Below are 21137 nucleotides of genomic sequence, written 5' to 3' on the forward strand. Positions count from 1 at the left end.
CTTATTTTTTTAAAATGGGCAATGTGGCCACTACCATGAGTGAATCTTTTGTAACCATTGTGAGCGAGACCTGGGTGTCCTTGTGCACCAGTCGCTGAAGGTAAGCATGCAGGTGCAGCAGGCGGTTAAGAAGGCAAATGGTATGTTGGCCTTCGTAGCGAGAGGGTTCGAGTACAGGAACAAGGATGTCTTGCTGCAGTTGTACAGGGCCTTGGTGAGACCGCACCTTGAGTATTGTGTGCAGTTTTGGTCGCCTTATCTGAGGAAGGATGTTCTTGCCATGGAAGGAGTTCAGCGAAGATTCACCAGGCTAATACCTGGGATGGCAGGAATGACGTATGAGGAGAAATTGGGATGATTGGGCTTGTACTCGCTGGAGTTTAGAAGAATGAGAGGGGATCTTATTGTAACTTATAAAATTCTGACAGGACTGGACAGACTAGATGCAGGAAGGATGTTCCCGATGGTCGGGGAGTCCAGAACCAAGGGTCACAGTCTAAGGCATTTAGGACAGAGATGAGGAGGAATTTCTTCACCTAGAGAGTGGTGAACCTGTGGAATTCTCTATTACAGAAGGCAGTAGAGGCCAATTCATTAAATATATTCAAGAAGGAGTTAGATATATTTCTTAAGGCTAAAGGGATCAAGGGGTATGGGGAGAAGGCAGGGACAGGGTATTGAGTTTGGATGATCAGCCATGATCTCATTGAATGGCGGAGCAGGCTCGAGGGGCCGAATGGCCTACTCCTGCTCCTATCTTCTATGTGTAGCCAAGTGGGAAAATGCAGTGAATATTTAAGTCCACTAGATGGCGCGGTTCATTTTCCCCTTTAGAATTTGAGAAAAGGGTTATGGGTAAGGCCATGTGATGCCAAAGGAACCTCCCCTTTCTTCACAGCCTCCATTTTCTAGATCCAGCGTGGGGGGTGTGCTCAGGAGAGTTGGGGTGAATATGACTTTTTAAATGAACTTAGTCTGCGTAAAGTACAACTAAAACAGCATTTAGTGCAGCCAGACATAGTTTTAAAGTGATATTGTTTCCCAAATCACTCGATATCACGGGGATGCTTGTAGATTGTCCCACTATGTGCTGGTGTTAACCTTTGTTAAAATTGTTGTTGAGCCCTTGGGGCTACGTTTCGAACGAGTTTAATACTTTCTGTTTGCTTGTAAGAGGTGACAAGTGATAACGGGACATACGAATGTATGGTATGATATGTTTTGTTTTGTATAATGATTGTTAGTTAATTAACTGCCTTCACCTGTGGTTTGCCTCATGTTCTGTTTTGCAGCAAGCCACTGCCGTATTTTGTCGACTGTATTTTATGTATTTACAATTTCATCCTAAACCTAGACCCAAGTTATTAATACAGAATAAAAAACCCCAAAAACGAAAGTTCGTGTCCTGTGCTGCTCCATTTCGCCAGGCTACACATTTTGGTACCAGGAGTGGGGTCTGTTAGCTTGGAGTTTCTCAGGTTTGGGAAAGTTACATAAAATACGGCAGTGGGGGAAGAGCGGTGTGGTGCCAAGTGGACCTGGAGACGGATGGAGAGTGCTGCCTGGGGTTGCTAAGGAGGACCAGACCAGACAGACGGGATCCAGAGGGCGCCAGGACCAATCTGGGAGAGGACCCATCAAGGCACCGAGGAGGGACACCATTGGAGAAGAATCGTCACAGCGGCCATCCCATTCAGTGACTGTCAGGGACTTGTGAACTGAGTCAAAATGTTAGACCCTCCTGAGGAGGCGGGTGGAGCTCACAATTCGGATGGTGAGGACAATACCTCGAGTGTGGGTGAGGGCAACCAGATAGATCAACTCAAGGCACAGATTTCAGAGTTGAAAAAAAACCATGACCAAGCAATGGCAATTATTGCCACTCTAGGTAATGGGGCAACCAAGTCATATGTGTATGTACCCAGAGAGCGTCACATCCAACCATTCAGTGGTGAGGTATCTAAAGATAGTCGTTCAGTTGATGAGTTCATTGAAGAGGTTGAAAGTGTACTACGAGCTAGAGATCAGACTCCTGCAGAGCAGGTAGATTTCATTCGATCTTTGTTGAGGGGGGCAGCCCTACAGGAAATTAGGTTACGGTTGGGTGGAGAGTCTAAGCAGCCCAGTGACCTGTTCAGTTACCTAAGGGGGGCTTTCACCGAAAAACGCAGCGAGTCCCAGCTGTTAGAAACTTTCTATGGACGCAAGCAAGAAGAGGGTGAAGGTTTCCAAGAATACTCACATGCACTCTCTCAGATTATTAGAACTTTGGTAAAGCAATCACCTGATGCTGTGCCGGACACAAAACGGGTTGTCAGAAACCGATTTGTTGATGGTGTTAGAGATCCCTCACTCCGGAGAGAGTTGCGCAAGTTTGTACGAGACAACCCCCAGTCTACCCTGTTCGATGTACGTGTGGAAGCTGTCTTATGGTCCTTAGAAGACCAGCCCTGTAGCACTAAAGTTGCAAAGAGCAAGAATGTAGTGTGTGACAGTACGGGGAGGGATCTTCAGTGTTCTGCCATTGGGGTACCAGGCAGCCAGGCTGTCACTTTACAGGATGTTCTTAAAGTGGTGGCGGAACAGGGTAAAGCTATCGGGGAACTAACAGAGGCAGTACGGGGTCTTGCTCTACAGAAGGAAAACACGGGTAATGACAAGGTTGGGAAACCTAGAGCCAAGCCAAAGTTCACTGATGAAGGTCAGCCTATTTGCTTTAAGTGCAACGGGGCGGGGCACATTGCCAAACAGTGTCCTCAGAAGCACGAGGTAGCAAACACATCCACCAATGCTGGCTGGGGTGCAGGAAAACTAACTCCCTCGATTGCCATGAGCCGGGCAATGCGAGGAAAACCTGCAGGCTCTCAGAACAGTACTGGTATTCGTGACAGATTTCTTGACCGTGCAGTAGGTAAATGTCCAGTAGTAGATCTCAAGATTGGGGGGGTTACTGCTAACTGTTTACTGGATACCGGGAGCCAAGTCAGCACTATTACTGAAGTTTTTTTCAGAGAGCACTTACTTGGGAGGGATGAGGATATGCTGCCTACAACCGGGTGGCTTAAGATCACTGCCGCCAACGGGTTGGACATTCCCTACTTGGGCTACCTTGAGTTAGACGTTGAAACTATGGGCATAACCTTACCCGAATGTGGTTTCCTGGTAGTCAAAGAGCATCAGCAGTCACAGCCTGCAGCACCAGGTCTTATTGGTATGAACATCATCAGCCGATGCAGACAACTAGTTCATGCTGAGTTTGACACTACTCTAGGGGGAAAGTTGGATTCAGATTGCAGGGAAGCATTTCAGCAAGTACAACAGTGTAACATCACTCCAAAGTCATCTTCTGTCCGTGTAGCTGGTAGGGGTGCTGTACATGTGCCTGCGTCTTCCATAGCTACAGTCTATGTAAAGGGACTTAAAACTCAGTCAGGTGGCAGCACTAAAATGCTGTTGGAGCCAGGTAACACACCATTGCCAGGTGGCCTGGTAGTTGTCCCCACTCTAGTTGAATCAAAGGGACATTTATTTCCAGTGCAGGTGGTAAATTTCTCTGAGGAGGATGTGTGGTTAAGCCCCAGGACCAGGCTTGGTATTCCGACTCAGGCAGAGTGTGTAGACAAGGACTCCTGTGAGGTGCGATTTCAACGCATCTCCGCTGACACAGAGGAAGTAACTGTTGGCAGAAAAGAAGGACAGATGACAGACCAAGACATTCAGTTGCTTTTGGACAAACTACACATAGGTGGCACACAGGGCCAACAAGCAGAGTTAGGTGCACTTTTAGCCAGGTATTCGGAAGTATTTGCTTTTAAGGATGAGGACCTAGGCTACACTGATAAAGTTGAGCATGAGATTAACTTGGTAGATGACGCACCAGTTACAGAGCCATACCGTCGTATCCCACCTACACTGTACAAAGAGGTGAGGGACCACATCACTAAGCTTTTAAGAAAGCGTGTCATCCAGGAGAGCAATAGTTCATACGCTTCACCCATAGTGGTAGTTCGTAAGACTGATGGAGACATACGACTATGTGTTGACTTTAGGAAACTAAACTCAAAAACCAGACGTGACGCATTTCCTTTGCCCCGCATTGACGAGAGTTTTGATGCCCTTCATGGTGCAAAGTTCTTCTCGACCATTGATCTTGCAAGTGGGTACCACCAGGTTGCTGTCCGTGAAAGTGACAGGCCTAAGACTGCTTTTACAACTCCTTTTGGCCTTTTTGAGTACCTCAGAATGCCTTTTGGTGTCTGTAATGGACCTGCGACTTTTCAACGACTTATGCAAGCGACTATGAGCGACTTAGTGTTCCACATCCTATTAGTGTATTTAGATGACATCCTTGTGTTCTCTCAGACCTTCCCGGACCATTTAGAGAGGCTTGAGACAGCTCTAAGACGACTGAAAGAGACAGGGTTGAAAGTAAAGCTTGAAAAGTGTCACTTCCTGCAGCAGGAAGTCAGGTTCCTTGGGCATCAAATTTCAGGGGAGGGTATAGGGACAGATCCAGAGAAAATTGCCGCCGTAAAGAAGTGGCCGGTCCCCAGTACAGTCAAAGATCTGAGGTCATTTCTTGGTTTCTGTAGTTATTACAGGAGGTTCGTTGAGGATTTTTCTAAACGAGCTGGCCCTCTCCATGACGTAGTCAATGCATGCCTTAGGGAAGACAGCCCAGCAAAAGCAAAACGGTTGTTTGAAGGTTCATGGACAGCTGCGTGCCAAGCTGCTTTCGAACAGCTGAAAGAAAAGCTGATCAGTGTTCCAGTGTTAGGTTACGCAGATTTCACTCAGCCTTTTATTGTAGAGACGGATGCCAGTAACCTAGGATTAGGTGCCATCCTCCACCAGCAGCAGGGAGATAGGAAGAGAGTGATAGCATATGCCAGTAGGAGGCTCCGTAATGCTGAAAGAAATGACAGAAACTACAGCAGTATGAAACTAGAGCTCCTCGCCCTCAAATGGGCTGTTTCAGAGAAATTTCGAGGTTACCTTCTAGGTTCCAAGTTCACTGTCATAACAGATAACAACCCCCTGTGTCACCTTTCTACAGCTAAGTTAGGTGCTGTTGAGCAAAGATGGGTGGCTCAGTTAGCTGTTTTTGACTTTGACGTCAAGTACCGCCCAGGCCGCTGTAATGCAGCAGCAGATGCCCTCTCTAGGCAGCCGTTAGCAGGGGAGCCCGAGTCAGACAGTGGGGATGCGGACTATGATGGTTGTGTGGCCATATGTAATGTCACTCACAAGGGAACAGCTCTAGGACCAGACTTAGGGACAGCAGGAGTCAAGTGCTGTAAAGTCAGACAGATCCGTGTTTCGGACGCAGAAGAAAGTACTGAGCGTAGTGAGTTGCAGGGTAACACACCAACACTTCCCGGTTACTCTAAAGAGGAACTACGTAAGTTTCAGGACACAGACCCCACCCTCAGCGTGTTTAGGAAGTTTTGGGGTGAGCAGCGGAGGCCAACTTACAAGGAGAGGTCGCAGTTATCCAAGCTAGTATTATCCACGTTAAAGCAGTGGCCCCGTATTTGTGAGCAAGATGGTTTGTTGTACCGTGTAATCGAGGATGTCCATGTTGGTGAGTGTCACCAGCTACTACTGCCCTCTTGTTTGAAAGAAGTCGTGCTTGAAGGTGTGCATGATCGTATGGGCCATCAGGGAATAGAGCGCACACAGAACCTTTTGAGACAGAGATGTTTTTGGGTTGGGATGTATGGGGATGTGGAACAGTGGGTCAAGAAATGCGAGAGGTGTGTTTTGACAAAAATGCCCCACCCCAAGATACATGCCCCTATGAAATCATTTCTAGCCTCCCGGCCCCTTGAAGTAGTTGCTGTAGATTTCACCATGCTGGAACCGGCCTCCGATGGTCATGAGAATGTGTTAGTGGTGACCGATGTTTTCACTAAATTCACACAAGCCTTCCCTACTCGGGACCAAAAGGCTGATACCACGGCAAAAGTCCTTCTCAAAGAGTGGTTCATGAAGTATGGGGTCCCAGAAAGATTGCATTCAGACAGAGGTCGAAATTTTGAGAGTGAAATCATTGCCGAGCTGTGTAAGCTTTATGGTGTAAAGAAAACCCGCACTACCCCACACCACCCAGAAGGAAATGCTCAATGTGAGAGATTCAACAGATCTTTACATGATCTTTTGCGTACACTGCCTCCAGAAAAGAAGCGCCGCTGGCCTGAGCACTTATCTGAGTTGGTGTATGCCTACAATGTAACACCCCATGCTACGACTGGCTACTCACCGTACTATCTGCTTTTCGGGGTTCATCCACACCTTCCTGTAGATGCTTTATTAGGTCAGGAGCAAGTGTTAGACAAGAAACATGAGTGGTTGGTTGTCCACCAAGAGCGTTTGAAGGAGGCACATGCAAGGGCAAGAGAGTACACTGAAAAGAAATCAGCTCAAAGAATTGAACTTAACAAAGACAAAGTGTACTGTCCAACCATTGAGGTGGGTCAGTTGGTATGCTTACGACACAGGCCTTTGGGTAGGAACAAAATTCAGGATGCGTGGGGTCCTACTGTGTACAGAGTGGTGGAGGTACAGGGTACTACACATGCAGTTGAGCCTGTAGAGGGCGGTCCTTTAAAAAGGGTCCATAGAGTTAATCTTAGGCCATGTGTTACCCCTGTCCCTGAGCCTAGGCGGACGAGAACCAAGTCCCCTGTCACCGTACCCCCTGTCACTCTTTTGACAGAATCATTGCCAGAGCCCTCTGATACTGAGTTTGTTGTGGTAGAGGAAGTCACCTATCCAGAGTTAACTCAGGAGGAAAAAGTAAACAATGATCCTGTTGGTAACGCCCAAGATGTACAGGAATCAGAGGCTGTTTCTGAGCCAGAGCATTCAGACCCTTCTGAGTGTGGGACTGAGGTTGAGGTACCCATTCCGGCTCCTCGCAGAACTAAAAGAGCCAATGCTGGGGTAAACCCTAACCCATACCACTTGCCTCAGTCAGCCTGTAATGCAGTCTCACTCAGTCCTGAGGTGTTCTCTCATGTTTTATCGAGTCTGGGTACTGCATTTTTTCGAGAAGCTGTAAAAGAAGTGAAAAACGGGTGCTAAGTCACCGAGGACGTTGACTTTAAAGCAGGGGAGAATGTAGCCAAGTGGGAAAATGCAGTGAATATTTAAGTCCACTAGATGGCGCGGTTCATTTTCCCCTTTAGAATTTGAGAAAAGGGTTATGGGTAAGGCCATGTGATGCCAAAGGAACCTCCCCTTTCTTCACAGCCTCCATTTTCTAGATCCAGCGTGGGGGGTGTGCTCAGGAGAGTTGGGGTGAATATGACTTTTTAAATGAACTTAGTCTGCGTAAAGTACAACTAAAACAGCATTTAGTGCAGCCAGACATAGTTTTAAAGTGATATTGTTTCCCAAATCACTCGATATCACGGGGATGCTTGTAGATTGTCCCACCATGTGCTGGTGTTAACCTTTGTTAAAATTGTTGTTGAGCCCTTGGGGCTACGTTTCGAACGAGTTTAATACTTTCTGTTTGCTTGTAAGAGGTGACAAGTGATAACGGGACATACGAATGTATGGTATGATATGTTTTGTTTTGTATAATGATTGTTAGTTAATTAACTGCCTTCACCTGTGGTTTGCCTCATGTTCTGTTTTGCAGCAAGCCACTGCCGTATTTTGTCGACTGTATTTTATGTATTTACAATTTCATCCTAAACCTAGACCCAAGTTATTAATACAGAATAAAAAACCCCAAAAACGAAAGTTCGTGTCCTGTGCTGCTCCATTTCGCCAGGCTACATATGTTTCTATGTTTCTTTGTCCAAATGGGAATGCATGTGGGAATGCTGCTAGTGTCTTGTAACTAAGGCAGAAAAGCACTTGTAAACCAATGGGTTTTGCAAGGTTTAAGCGTAATACAAAATTAAATTTAAAAGGGGGGAGTAAGAGGATTATCGAAAGGTCAGAGTAAATCAGCCTCAGACTAATGGGCAAGTAATGTCATCCCTCTGCAGACCAAGTGGGAAGAATGACTTAACAGTTGGAAGGTAGAACACAAAGGAGTTCGAGCAACAAAGCACCGTCGTTACAAAATAAGGCACATGGGCAGAAAAGTAAATTCCTTGAAAGAGCGTGAAAAGTTTCAGGAAGGGACAAATAAAGAGAGTAAATGTGAAAAAGGGCAGCTAAAAACAATCAGACGGCATAGGGAGTGAAACATACTGTGCTGTATATGCACAGTTCATGTGTCTGTCTCTATATAAAAGCTCCTTATTATTGTGTCTTTACATGCATCACTTCATACAATTGATGAAAACTGATGCACAGTAGAGGAGTAAAGGAACCTCTGGTTCCTTTGCTAGTGTTGCTATGGTTACCTTCCTGTACCCTTCTTCATCAGTCTCCATTTTGCTCCCTTTCTGTCTAACAGGAATATTCTGTCTTAACATTGCAAATGTTCATGGGGATTGTTGCAGTCATTCCCATGGTGTATAACTCCTGGAAAACCGCTCTGTATAATGCGGAGAGATGTCCCATTTGTGCTGTGCTTTCGGCTCAGGCAGATCTCTATCTATTCAGCGAGGGTAATACACTCCTGGTCTGGTGTTCAACTGTCTCAGTGGGGTAGATTTTGACTTTGTGCGATAGTGTAGAACAGGTGACTGATTTCATAAAATGGGGAGAGGTGTAAAATGGGCTGCCGATTCACTATCACCGGTTTTACACAATCGCACAATGTCAAAATCTACCCCTGTGTCTCTCCAACGCATTGAGGTCTACCAGGCTGTGTGGTAAACAGTTGACTTTTACCATCATTTCAGCCTGAAAGCTCTCCTAGCTGCTGATGGCAGCTTTTGGGCACATTAAACCTCACATATTGAGCATAGGTATCCAGCATACACTGACCCTGTCAGGGACACTCAGAACGGACGTGTTTTCCACGTGGGCAGCCCCAGAATCCCTCAGCGTTGCCTAAGAGACCCCATACTTTCAGGCTGCAGTCATTCAAAGGGAGGCCGGAAAGGAAAGGAAGGGAAAAGGAGACGGGGTGTTCATGTGACTGGGCTCGTGTTATGGTCCATTACATTGTGGGGCTTCAGCTCAATGTCACGCCACTGATCTGCAGATGGTCACTGCACCAGTGAGAAACTGAAAGGGCGACGCAGGCTGAAATTCAAAGATCGTATTGATGCAGGAATCATCAAACAGGCAACTGACACCATGTGAATTATATGGATTTCACCGATGACAGATGCCCGAAACAAACGCACGGAAAGACTTTCATGGAATTTATTGATGCAAGACTCGCGAGACAAACAACCAGCACAGCAAGACTTTCATTGACTTAATGGGCCAGAATTTACGGTGTGTACGCACAGCATATACTGTCCTATTCCTTCTGTTTGGGCCCCAAAAGTTCTGGGTTTCCACATGCGCTGCGCATGCATGATAAACCGGAACTTGTGAAATCTCTATCTAGTGTCACCTCATTATCTCTCTCACCATTGACAGATCGCTTCTGTCATCTCTACTTCACATGCCATCTATTCCATCAGCATGGGTATGGTTCTTACTCTCTCACCTTGGTCCTCAGAATCTGACCACGATCAGCCGCATCACCGGGCACACCAGCAGCACCAACATCCACACCCACCTTCTCCGCAATCACCTGATGCTGCACAGGACAGAGGGCATCAGCACCCAACCACATTGCTGCCAGGGATGGCTTCACCATGGCCAGATTTACTTCACTTGACACTGTACGCCTTGGCTGCCACATGATGCGTCAGGTTGGCACCACCCCACACCAACACCATAAAGCATCCCTACAATGCCCAAGCCATTCCTTTCACACTCATCACTATTGCGGGGGGTACCGTTGTGTGTCACCATTCACTGCAACTCACTAAGACACTTCCAAAGATGCACACAAATCTGTACAAGAATGCAAAGTGTTGAAAATAAAGATTTCAATGTTTGACAGCACATTAACAGAAACTTCACATGAACATTGGCTAGAACACCCAAGTGCCTACCCTTGTGTGTTGTTAGTTAATATGATTGGACTAGGATGAGGGTAAGTGTGAGAGGTGGCTGGTGAGATGGGGATGTGATAATGTAGATAGGGAGGGATGGGTGAAGCTGTAAGGTAAGTTGATGTGAGTAAGGATGTGTAGGAGTAGGGTAGGGAAGGCAGAGTGATGGGGATGTGATGAGTGACACAGCAGGGTGAGCTTGAGTGTGGCTTTGTACTAACGTTTCTTGATCTACTGAGATCATTGAAAGGTTTGTCCCACTGCAGCCAGGAACTCCTGACCACATCTCTATTTGTGTCCTCCTGAGCAATGTGCAACCAGGCTGTGTTAGTCTCCTAGAGAGGTCTCTTCTGCCTATTGGGAGGGAAGAGGACCTCCCTGTGTGCTGTGACTCCCTCCATAAGCATATGGTGGGAGTCATGGGAGAGCCTGGGTGCAGCCGTGCACCTCTGTGCAGTGCTTGCCAGTGTTTGCAGCACCTCAATGCTGTAGAGCACTGACAGCACAAATGTCAAAGTAAAGTTGGCCATGGTCCCTTTAAGGAAACCGGCTGATGACGCGTCATGAAATGACGTCACCAGACCCGCTTCCTCTAATTGGCCCGGGAAACGCGCTGGGCGGGCTTAACAAGCCCAATCAAGGGAAATTCATTTCACAGAGCGGGCTGGAGACAGCAGTGGGGATGGGACCCGCCAGCGACATCGCCCACCACGGACCCGCCCAGGTAGGGGAAATTGCAGCCTTAAAATTAGTTTATGCAAATATTGGTCCGGATTAAAATGTTTACATTTATTTTTCAAAAAATTTAATTTTTATTGTATTTGGTGTAATTTGTAAAGTATGTGTCTATACTTAATCCAATAATGAAGAGACAGCTTGGAAGATTCAACGTAGGTCTTTACTTAATACCAACAGGCGGGAACTGAGGGGAGATCAGTACCCACAGTACTATTTATACCCCTATGGCCAGGAGTGGTACTACGGTATCACTACGCCCTACAAAGTAGTGCTGCCCTGGCCATAGGTTTAAAGTAACATACCTATTACATACACAACATAATTAAGGGACTTTTAATTAAATTTGAAAACCAGAACATTTATATTTATATTTGCGTTGTCTAAATTGTTTAATTATTTGGGGATTTCATTGCATGTCATTAAGGGATTCCGTTCAGAAATGACTGCAATGGAATCCTCCTTTCTCATTGGAGGAGTTGGCCCACGTGATCTGCCTGAACCGCCTGTGTCCCGGGGAATCCGTGGGCCTTTAGGCAGGCCTACGCCTGCAGGCCCGGGACCCGAACTCTCCGTAGCTGTGGAGCCAGAAGGTAAGTTTGCAAATATTTCACGGGTCAGAGGCGTACTCCGGAGTTGCACCTCCGATCGCAAATTCAGGGCCGTTAGATACGGCAAGAATCCCATCCAGCAAGAGCAGTGGCAGAAGATACCACACAGGGTGATTTCCAGCAAAAACGGCAGCAAGAGGAAGTGCAGAAGCAGGAGAGAGGCGAGGCCCGACCAGATCGGACCAGGAGAGCACCGAGGCGGCAGTACAAAAGCAGGAGAGAGGCGAGGCCCGACCAGATCGGACCAGGAGAGCACCGAGGCGGCAGTACAAAAGCAGGAGAGAGGCGAGGCCCGACCAGATCGGACCAGGAGAGCACCGAGGCGGCAGTACAAAAGCAGCAGAGAGGCGAGGCCCGACCAGATCGGACCAGGAGAGCACCGAGGCGGCAGTACAAAAGCAGGAGAGAGTCGAGGCCCGACCAGATCGGACCAGGAGAGCACCGAGGCGGCAGTACAAAAGCAGGAGAGAGGCGAGGCCCGACCAGATCGGACCAGGAGAGCACCGAGGCGGCAGTTAAAAGCAGGAGCGAGGCGAGGCCCGACCAGATTGGACCAGGAGAGCACCGAGGCGGCAGTACAAAAGCAGGAGAGAGGCGAGGCCTGACCAGATCGGACCAGGAGAGCTCCGAGGCAGCAGTTAAAAGCAGGAGCGAGGCGAGGCCCGACCAGATTGGACCAGGAGAGCTCCGAGGCGGCAGTTAAAAGCAGGAGAGAGGCGAGGCCCGACCAGATCGGACCAGGAGAGCACCGAGGCGGCAGTACAAAAGCAGGAGAGAGGCGAGGCCCGACCAGATCGGACCAGGAGAGCACCGAGGCGGCAGTACAAAAGCAGGAGAGAGGCGAGGCCTGACCAGATCGGACCAGGAGAGCACCGAGGCAGCAGTACAAAAGCAGGAGAGAGGCGAGGCCTGACCAGATCGGACCAGGAGAGCACCGAGGTGGCAGTACAAAAGCAGGAGAGAGGCGAGGCCCGACCAGGTCGGACCAGGAGAGCTCTGAGGTGGCAGTTAAAAGCAGGAGAGAGGCGAGGCCCGACCAGATCGGACCAGGAGAGCTCCGAGGCGGCAGTTAAAAGCAGGAGAGAGGCGAGGCCCAACCAGATCGGACCAGGAGAGCTCCGAGGCAGCAGTTAAAAGCAGGAGAGAGGCGAGGCACACCAACTCAGCAGCGGGGAGAGAGGTAAAAAGTAATCAGAGTGTGACGTCACCAGGGAGCAGGTAAGTGATTGGTTGGTGAGTATTTCTCTTTTTTAAACTTTAACTCTGTAGTTTATAGTTACTAAGGTCTTTTCTGGTGTAGCAGGGACTGTTGGTAAACCATACAAGCGCCTTAGAGTTATCTTTAATTGGTGATAGTGAATTAATTTAAATTAATTAAAGGGGTAAGTCATGCCAGGAGAGCCCAGCCCCGTGTTATGCTCCTCTTGCTCTATGTGGGAATTCAGGGACACTGCCGGTGTCCCTGATGACCACGTGTGCCAGAAATGCATCCAGCTGCGGCTACTAGCAGACCGCATTGCGGTGCTGGAGCTGCGGATGGATGGGCTTTGGAGCATTCGCGATGCTGAGAGGGTCGTGGATAACACGTTTAGTGAGTTGGTCACACCGCAGGTAAAGGCTGCACAGGCAGACGGGAAATGGGTGACCATCAGGCAGAGCAGTAGAAGCAGGCAGGGAGTGCAGGGAACCCCTGTGGCCATCCCCCTCTCAAACAGGTATACCGATTTGGATACTGTTGAGGGGGATGACTTACCAGAGGAAGGCAGCAGCAGCCAACTTCCTGGCACCAGGGGTGCTTCTGCTGCTCAGGAAGGGAGGAAAAAGAGTGGGAGAGCAATAGTGGTAGGGGATTCTATCGTAAGGGGTACAGATAGGCGTTTCTGTGGTCGTAGACGTGACTCCAGGATGGTTTGTTGCCTCCCTGGTGCCAGGGTCAAGGATGTCACTGAACGGCTTCAGGGCATTCTGAAGGGGGAGGGTGAACAGTCAGAGGTCATGGTTCACATTGGGACCAATGACATGGGTAGGAAGAGGGATGAGGTCCTGCAGCAAGAATTTAGGGAGCTAGGTAGCAGATTAAAGAGCAGGACCTCAAAGGTTGTAATCTCTGGATTACTCCCGGTGCCACGTGCTAGTGAGTATAGGAATAGGAGGATAGAGCAGATGAATGCGTGGCTAAAGAGTTGGTGCAGGAGGGAGGGCTTTAATTTCCTGGATCACTGGGCCTGCTTCTGGGAAAGGTGGGACTTGTACAAGTCGGACGGGTTGCACCTGAACCAGAGCGGGACAAATATCCTTGCGGGGAGGTTTGCTAGCACTGTTCGGGGGGGTTTAAACTAAAATGGCAGGGGGTTGGGAACCTGAGCAGGGAGACAGAGGAAAGGGAAACAGGGATAAAAGCAAATGATAGGAAGGAGAAAAACAAAAGTGGCAGTCAGAGAAATCAACGGTTTAAATCAAACGTGGCCACAGTAAATAATAACACTAATAGGTCTAAGAGCGTTAAAAAACAAGCCTGAAGGCTTTGTGTCTTAATGCGTGGAGCATTTGTAATAAGGTGGACAAATTGACTGCGCAAATAGAGGTAAACGAATATGATTTGGTTGGGATTACGGAAACGTGGCTCAAGGATGGCCAAGACTGGGAACTCAACATCCAGGGGTATTCGATATTCAGGAAAGGTAGGCAAAAAGGAAAGGGAGGTGGGGTAGCATTACTGGTTAAGGAAGGGATTAATACAATTGTAATGAAGGATATTAGCTCTGATGATGTGGAATCTGTATGGGTAGAATTGAGAAACACTAAGGGGAAAAAAACATTAGTGGGAGTGGTATATAGACCTCCCAACAGTAAGGCGGAGGTTGGGGATGGCATTAAAAGGGAAATTAAAGAAGCGTGCAATAAGGGCACAGCAGTCATCATGGGTGACTTTAATCTACATATAGATTGGGCCAACCAAATCAGTAACAATACTGTGGAGGAGGAATTCCTGAAGTGTTTACGGGATGGTTTCCTGGACCAATATGTCGAGGAACCAACCAGAGATCAGGCCATCTTAGACTGGGTATTATGTAACGACAAAGGATTAATTAGCAATCTTGTTGTACGAGGCCCCTTGGGTCTGAGCGATCATAATATGATCGAATTCTTCATTAAGATGGAGAATGAAGTAGTTGACTCAGAGACTAGGGTCCTCAATTTAAATAAAAGAAACTACGATGGTCTGAGGAGCGAGTTGGGTAAGATTGATTGGGGAATGGCACTCAAAGGGCTGACGGTGGATAGGCAATGGCAAACATTCAAAGACCGAATGGATGAGCTACAGAATTTGTTCATCCCAGTTTGGCATAAAAATAAAACAAAAAAGGTGACTCAACCGTGGCTAACAAGGGAAATTAGGGACAGCATAAGATCCAAGGAGACGACATATAAATTGGCCAGAAAAAGCAATAATCCTGAGGATTGGGAGCAGTTTAGGATTCAACAAAGGAGGACAAAGGGATTAATTAAGAAAGGGAAAATAGAACATGAGAGTAAGCTTGCAGGGAACATAAAAACTGACTGTAAAAGCTTTTATAGATATGTGAAGAGAAAAAGATTGGCGAAGTCAAGCGTAGGTCCCTTACAGTCAGAATCAGGGGAATTTATAATGGGAAACAAAGAAATGGCAGACCAACTAAATTCATACTTTGGTTCTGTATTCACAAAGGAGGACACAAATAACCTCCCAGAGATGCCGGGGAACATCGGGCCTGATGAAAGGGTGGAACTGAAAGAAATCAGTATTTGTAGGGAAATGGTGTTAGGAAAATCGATGGGACTAAAGGCCGATAAATCCCCAGGGCCTGATAATCTACATCCCAGGGTACTTAAGGAAGTGGCCCTGGAAATAGTAGATGCATTGCTGGTCATCTTCCAGAACTCGATAGACTCTGGAACAGTACCCATGGATTGGAGGGTAGCTAATGTTACCCCACTATTCAAAAAAGGTGGTCGAGAAAAAGCGGGGAATTATAGACCGGTAAGCCTGACATCGGTAGTGGGGAAAATGCTAGAATCTATTATAAAAGATGTAATAGCAGAGCACTTGGTAAGCAGTGACAGGATCGGACAAAGTCAACATGGATTTACAAAAGGTAAATCATGCTTGACTAATCTACTGGAATTTTTTGAGGATGTAACTGGTAAAATAGATAAGGGAGAACCAGTGGATGTGATGTATTTGGACTTTCAGAAGGCTTTCGATAAGGTCCCACATAAGAGATTAGCGTGCAAAATTAAGGCACATGGGATTGGGGGCAAGGTATTGACTTGGATAGAGAACTGGTTGGCGGACAGAAAGCAAAGAGTTGGAACAAACGGGTCATTTTCCGAGTGGCAGGTAGTGACTAGTGGGGTACCGCAAGGATCGGTCCTAGGACCCCAGCTGTTCACAATATATATTAATGATCTGGACGAGGGAATTGGATGTAATATCTCCAAATTTGCAGACGACACAAAGCTGGGTGGGAAGGTAAGCTGTGAGGAGGATGTCGTGAAACTCTAGTACGATTTGGACAGATTGGGTGATTGGGCAGAAACATGGCAAATGCACTATAATGTGGATAAATGTGAGGTTATCCACTTTGGTGGCAAAAACAGGAAGGCAGATTATTATTTGAATGGCAATAGATTGGGAGAAGGGGAAGTGCAAAGAGACCTGGGTGTTCTTGTGCACCAGTCGCTGAAGGTAAGTATGCAGGTGCAGCAGGCGGTTAAGAAGGCAAATGGTATGTTGGCCTTCGTAGCAAGAGGGTTCGAGTACAGGAACAAGGATGTCTTGCTACAGTTGTACAGGGCCTTGGTGAGACCGCACCTTGAGTACTGTGTGCAGTTTTGGTCGCCTTACCTGAGGAAGGACGTTCTTGCCATGGAGGGAGTGCAGCGAAGATTCACCAGGCTGATAACTGGGATGGCAGGAATGACGTATGAGGAGAGATTGTGTCGATTGGGCTTATACTCACTGGAGTTTAGAAGATTGAGAGGGGATCTCATTTAAACTTATAAAATTCTGTCAGGCCTGGACAGACTAGATGCAGGAAGGATGTTTATGATGGCCGGGGAGTCCAGAACCAGGGGTCATAGTCTAAGAATAAGGGGTAATACATTTAGGACTGAAATGAGGAGGAATTTCTTCACCCAGAGAGTGGTGAACCTGTGGAATTCTCTGCCACAGAGGGCGGTGGAGGCCAGTTCATTAAATATATTCAAAAAAGAGTTGGATATATTTCTTAAGGCTAAAGGGATCAAGGGATATGGGGAGAAGGCAGGGACAGGGTACTGAATTTGAATGATCAGCCATGATCTCATTGAATGGCGGAGCAGGCTCGAAGGGCCGAATGGCCTACTCCTGCTCCTATCTTCTATGTTTCTATGTTTCTATGACATCACCGGACGGGCGCCGTGCCTGCGCAGAGTGAGTGACATCATCATGCGGCCCAACTCATGCGCAGCGAGTGACCTCATCAGACCGACCGAAAGCCAGGAAAGGCCCACACTGCGTCGCCGGTCACTCCGTTTTCTAGCTAGAGAGGCTGCTGGAGTAATCAATTGAAAGCCATTACCAAAATCCCATAAAGTGATATTAAAAATATAGTCTTCCTGAAGCTTTGATACCTGACAGATCCCCCTCCATGTCTTAGAGCTGTCAGATGGAAGTCTGTATGAGAAAGATTTTTTTGCATAAAATCACGTAGATGGCGTTTGCTTTGGTTCAGATTGATTCACTTCAATGTTTCTGCTCCCTCCACAGTGCTAAGCCCCAGCTTCACTGCTAGAAATTGCACGTAAAATTCAATAAAGTGCATTTTCTAAATTGTTAGTCGTACAATTTTGCTTAATACCATCACAAACAGATGCCAGTAATCATGCGCTATATCTCCAGAAAAGAAAGACTTGCATTTATATAGCGCCTTTCACAACCACCAGACATCTCAAAGCGCTTTACAGCCAATGAAGTACTTTTGAAGTATAGTCACTGTTGTAATGTAGGAAAGGCAGCAGCCAATTTGCACACAGTAAACTCCCACAAACAGCAATGTGATAATGACCAGATAATCTGTTTTTGTTATGTGGACTGAAGGATAAATATTGGCGAGGACACCGGGGATAACTCCCCTGCTCTTCTTCAAAACAGTGGCTTGGGATCTTTTACATCCACCTGAGAGGGCAGACAGGGCCTCGGTTTAACGTCTCATCCGAAAGACGGCGGCCCCGATTTTTGGCTTGTGTGGGAAATGGTTGGGTTTCCCCGAATGTGGGGTTTCTGACACACATAAAAAAGTGTCAGCCAGCTCCACGCAATTTTTCCTCAATTGGCCAATTAATTCCCAGCATGTGAGAAGCCTTGCTAATTGTCCAATTCGAGTCAGAAATCCCCACAGTATGATGTCATCATTCGTGGTGCTTTCAAGGTCCATAGCAAGCACTGCATCCTCTGAAGGCTTCCAAATGAACCATACAGGATGGCAGAGGAGCCTGCAGCAGCTGTGGCCAGTGCCAGACCCCGAGCTGCCTTCAAATTCGATGAGGCTTCACTGCAGGCATTATTGGATGGGGTTAGGGCCCACAGGGAGGTCCTCTTCCCTAGGTCAGGGAGGAAGAGGCCTCCCACTGAGACCAATGCTGCATGGATGCAGGTGTCAGCAGATGCCAACTCGCTGGGAGTCACCAGAAGAACCTTGGCATTACATCTCTAACTCCTTCCTTTACTCCCCCACAGTACCATCCAGAGCCCCTGTCCTCACTGTGGAGGAGGAAGAGGCTGTGCAGCCAAACTCCTCAGAGGAAGCTCCAACCTCTGAGGGCGCAGCGTCAGCAGAAGTAAGCACACCCAGCACCAGCGCAGACACTCACACCTCGGGGGGACCTTCGGGACATAGAGTAGTGTTGTCACCTGGTGTTTCACAGCTCACAAGTGAGCCTCAGCAGATTCTGGAGACAGGGACAGCAGTGGAGAGTCCTCGTCGGAGGGCGCAGGACTCTGCCAGCTCAGCTCAGCTGCGCTGCATGTCGACCTTCTGCCTCTGGGTCCATCCGCAAGAGAAGAGGTGATGGATCTCCATGCACAGATGCAGGAGTCTCTGCAGGTTTTGTCTCCAGGGTCGCTGCGAGTGTGGAGCGAATGGAGGAGTCCATAGCGACCATGAGCAGAGCCTTTGTGGAGTTATTGGCGCATGAACGCATCACCATGGAAAGGTTTGCAACCTCCATGGAGGAGATAACTCGCCAGGGTACGGAAAACATGGTGAGTGCTCATAAGAGAATGACATCTCTTGAGGAGCATTGCCCATCTGTTGAACAAAGAAACCAGATCTTCATGGAAGTCCTTCTGAGTAGGACTGCCAGTGCAGAAACGGGTCCCCATGGCCCCCTAAAGTGCAGCAAGGTGCTCTCAAGCCACTTCCAAGCACTGGCCCCTTCTGGCCTGTGCAGCTTCAGGTGAGTGAGCAGCAGCCTGGTGCTCCTGGTGCTCATCCTGCTGTTCCTGGTTCTGCTGCTGCCGCCTCTGCTGCTGGAGATCCTGTAATGGCAAGAAGGGAAGGAAAAAAAGGCACCCCATGCTTCTCGCAGATGCCTCCGCTGAGGAAGCGCTGAGTGAGGGTGGTGAGAGGGGCTTCCCAGGAGATCGCATTGGAGAAGTGTGTGAGGCTCCAACCTTCCACAGCTGTGCCTAAGCCTTGAAGAAGTAGCCCCAAGCCTGCAACAACAAGGTCCTTCAACATACAAGTGCTGTCCATTTAAATCGCAGCTTTCCCTGACCTGCAGCTGACAGCAAGCAAGCCGGCAAGCTTCACGCCAGGCCTCATCAGCGGGGTTCCCCGCAGGCGTGTTTGATATGGGGAAAGCCCCAAAGTCGCAATGGCCCCGGAAAATCTTCTTCAACAAGGTAATTATTGGTCATTAGTGTGCCGACGACCAGTCCTGCCAGCGGTGGCCGTGACTGAAGCGGGTCGTGGGGAAACGGCGGACCGAAAGTCGGACGGGGTGGGGAATCAAGCGGGTGGGGGGGGGGTCCCGACCCGCTTTTTCGTCGATTTTCGGCCCCCGGCTGCCTGAAAAGCCGCGCGACGGCGGCCAGAAAATTGACCCCAGCATCTCCGACAGTGCAGGCCACTCCCTCAGCATTGCACTGGAGTGTCAGCCTAGCTTTCTGTGCTCAAGTCCCATGGAGTGTGACTTGAACCCACAACCTTCTAACTCAGAAGTGAGTGTGCTCCAGGGGAGTGCAGTGACAAAATCAGCTCCCGTTACCATATCTAGGGAGTCATTATAGTGAATGATATTTTAATGTTGTCTCAGCAGTCTCACTGATGTGCATATAATAATTCTAACACAAGAAAAATTAGATGACACAACCCGACCACCTTCTGACCAACGTTCCCTTTAATTTTTTTTGGGTGAGCGGCCCCTTTAAGGGGCTGCGCAGCCCATTGATAATACCGCGCATGCGCGTTTTTTCCTATTTAAAAGCCGGTGAGCCGGCTGTGCGGGAGCTGCAGAGCGCTGCAAGGCCACGCAGCTTAAAGAGAACATTGCTTCTGATTGAAACTGTGTTCACCGCTACTTCATTGGATAAACACGTGAAGGGAAAACATTTGCAAGGCTATGGGGGCAGGGCGGGGCAGCGGAACTAACTGGACAGCTTTTTCAAAGAGCCGGCACAGGCACAATGGGCCGAATGGCCTCTTTCTATGCTGTATCATTCTATGGTTCTATGATAGCCCAGAACCCCATAACTCCATGAATCCGGAAAATCCGAACCAAGTTATGTTTTTTAATAATTTCTTTTAAGAAAAAATAATAATCAATAAAACTCAGAATGATTCAGCTGAATCAAGCCGTTGGTGCAAAGAAAAATAAAACACATTTTAAAATAAAATCAAGATTGTTGTCTCAAAATTGGAAAAAATTGCATCACCAGGAGTCAAAGTGAGTGAGAAAATACCTCAAAAGCGAAATACTGCGGATGCTGGAAATCTGAAATAAAAACAGAAAATGCTGGAAATACTCAGCAGGTCAGGCAGCATCTTTGGAGAGAGAGAGAGAGAGAGAGAGAGAGTTAACGTTTCAGGTCAATGATCCTTCGTCAGACCTTTCTCAACTGACTCCAACTTGATTTGAAATAAGTTAAAATTTATCTCCTAGATGGGGTTGAGAATTTGAAAGTGGTCTGTTTTTATTAAACTAATTTCTTTGATATTCACCTGATTTTGAGAAAAATACACCCACATTTTCTGAGTGGTGTAATTCAATGCCAACAGTAACCCACGTCTTTCAAAATACAATGGGTCAGAAAATCTAGGATATAGTCTCCAATTACATTTTTATTATGAAAGAATGGGATTTTTTGCAAGGGTAGTCGAAGTGAAGAACCCTAGACTGACAATGAATAGAGCTAATAGTTACCCTGCACAGTAAAAACTTCCCTTCTGCATCCAGCTGATGTCATTGAGGCACTAACTGGAAACCGAGCTCAGTGTATACCCAGAAGTATCTCAGTTCATGTATGTGTACATAACTGCCTAATGCAGGGGTTCTCTTTATACTACTTATACATGAGAATTGCTAGACGAAAAAAGACCAAGGTTCATCTAGTTCGCCTTCTACCATCCTGGTAGTCGCATGATACATCGATAATGGGCTAATCATAGCAATCAATCCCTATCAACTAGTCTACAACAGACCCAGACCTGACACGAGGAAAACTCCCAGTGGTGGAGAGCTT

At 47.7% G+C, this 21137-nt stretch overlaps 1 long non-coding RNA gene across 1 annotated transcript; it reads left to right on the plus strand.

The window, feature by feature from the left end:
* Positions 1 to 819: 819 nt before the first annotated feature.
* On the plus strand, positions 820 to 1396 carry LOC147106367 (uncharacterized). Its single transcript, XR_015081483.1, has 2 exons — positions 820 to 946; positions 1293 to 1396. It is a non-coding gene; the product is annotated as an uncharacterized LOC147106367 (long non-coding RNA).
* The last annotated feature ends 19741 nt before the right edge of the window (positions 1397 to 21137 follow it).

Source organism: Somniosus microcephalus, chromosome 16 (assembly GCF_052327205.1).
Source record: "Somniosus microcephalus isolate GS21.2 chromosome 16, FLI_Smic_1.0, whole genome shotgun sequence".
Lineage (NCBI taxonomy): Eukaryota > Metazoa > Chordata > Chondrichthyes > Squaliformes > Somniosidae > Somniosus > Somniosus microcephalus.